Below are 2,199 nucleotides of genomic sequence, written 5' to 3'. Positions count from 1 at the left end.
TTGTGGAGGGGGGGGGGGACCTTTTAAACGATTAAACAAATGTTTCTTTAAAAAATTTACGATAATTAATTAATTAATGTATTCACTGCATTCCAATTTATGTGAAATTGTTTGACTGAACAGGAAATTTTAAAAATATGAAAAAACTTTGCAGTAGTTCAAAATTATCCTTAAAATAAATGAATTTTTAAATAAACAAATATATATTTGTAATTTCTTGCCAGATAAGTGGGATCAAACATCATTAAAATGCTGATAGCATTATTAAACATCTGTCAATTAAGAAAATGTGTTTTTTTTAAGGTCCGATTAAAAAGTAAAGTGTGAGGAAAGTATATTCTACCTTGAAAGTGGGTAAATATTTGCCGATTTTGGTTAGTACTTGTAGATTTGGTAATTTAGCTATAATAGTTCAAAAAGATATTTTTTGGTAGTTTGTAAGGAGATCTCGGTATTGGTTTTAGTAGAATATATATTTTAGTTCAAAATTCGCTAGTGTTTGGAATATTTCGTTTTGGAAAATTATTTTGGGTAATTTTTGAAAGTATACAAGAAATATTGGTAAAAAACCGTGATATTTTCTTTTAGAAAAAACATATTCAGATGTGTTTTGAATTTGTCAAAAGCAACTTATAGAAAAAGGATCGAATTAATCGAGAAAAGCCATGAAGGCCCTTGGTTTTGGCCCAAGTTGGTTTTGTCAAACCACTCTTGGAAACACTTACTTTAAACGATGGTAACACCGTATGTAGTAAGGCTCGAACCCAAAACTTACTATTAAAGATGTGATCGATCGTTCTTTCATCATTTACTACGTCATAATAAAGAACAGTAGGAAAATAAACAATGAAGGAAATTAGAAATAAGAATAATGTGACTTGATATGCTGTGTATACTATACTAAACTCAAACGGTCACATATGCAGGAGCTCTTATAAGACTTTCAACAAACGTGAAAACATTTAAATCAAACTACAAATTCTCTCTTATACATATCCCCGCGCCTTACCATATAGCCCTCGCATTCAACACTGAGCAAAATTATCACTCTTCACGACACAGATAATCTAGTCTAGCGTACCAAACGGGCTTTCAAGTGAGGAAAAGGTGGTCCTCAGAACACGTTATGCAAATACCGAGGCATTTGACAAAGAACATGGGGCAAAATGGGTAGCCGAAATCAGAAAGCCAAAGAAGAGAAGAAGGCTTTGGTTAGGATCTTTTGCTACAGCAGAAGAAGCTGTTATGGCTTATGATGAAACAGCTAGGAGATTATATGGACCAGATGCTTACCTTAATTTACCCCACATGAACAAATCACAAAAGTTCAAATGGTTCACTTCAAGCAACAACTTGTTTCATCAATATTCCCTAATAGCACTGGGTTGCTAAACTTAAGTGTTCAGCCTAATGTTCATGTAATTCACCAAAGAATTCAAGAACTCAAGAGAACATAGGCAGCATCATCATCTTCAAGTTCATCAATCAGTGATCCCAAGAATGAAATACAAAACTAAACTAAACAACCCCACTTGACAATTCCACATGTGGAGGAGAAAAAGAAAGTCAAATTCTCGTCATGAAACAAAGTAGTGGTTCATGATCAAGAGAAGCCTCAGATTGATCTGAATGGATTTCTTCAACAGATTGGAATACTGAAAGAGATGATCAACAGCCTGATAGAGGTCATGATTGTAAAATCAGTTGTTTCACAGAGTGGGGAGTTTTACTTAGAGATGACAATTCAGTTGCTAATTTCTTTGCTGATACAACAAGTTACAATTAAGACACACTAGGTGCAATAACAGGTATAGAAGATCGTGAGGCAGCAGCAGAGGCTAGTAGATTTGTTGATGCTTACAATGTGAATGATGAGCTTATGTTTCCCTCTTCACTATGAAACTTCTGAAAATACTGAACCATTTTAATAGGTCTACCGTCTATATGACTAGATTTATTGTAGCTGTTTGTATGCACCATCTTACTAGAATCAAAATCATCACCAACTAGAGGGGAAACCTTTCAAACCACTCCTGGGTAATCAATCCCCTGTTCTTTAGGGGTGGGAGGATATTTGCTGATGTTAGCAGACTTGAACAAGCTAACGGAAACCTTGATCATTGGCATTCTTAACTGACTTTTCCTTGGGAGGTCCAACAAAATTCCAAAAGGAAAAGAAAGAGGGGGGGGGGGGGTACC

This window comes from Solanum tuberosum, unplaced genomic scaffold (genome assembly GCF_000226075.1).
Source record: "Solanum tuberosum cultivar DM 1-3 516 R44 unplaced genomic scaffold, SolTub_3.0 scf00423, whole genome shotgun sequence".
NCBI lineage: Eukaryota > Viridiplantae > Streptophyta > Magnoliopsida > Solanales > Solanaceae > Solanum > Solanum tuberosum.
Note: the sequence above shows the minus strand (reverse complement) of the source record.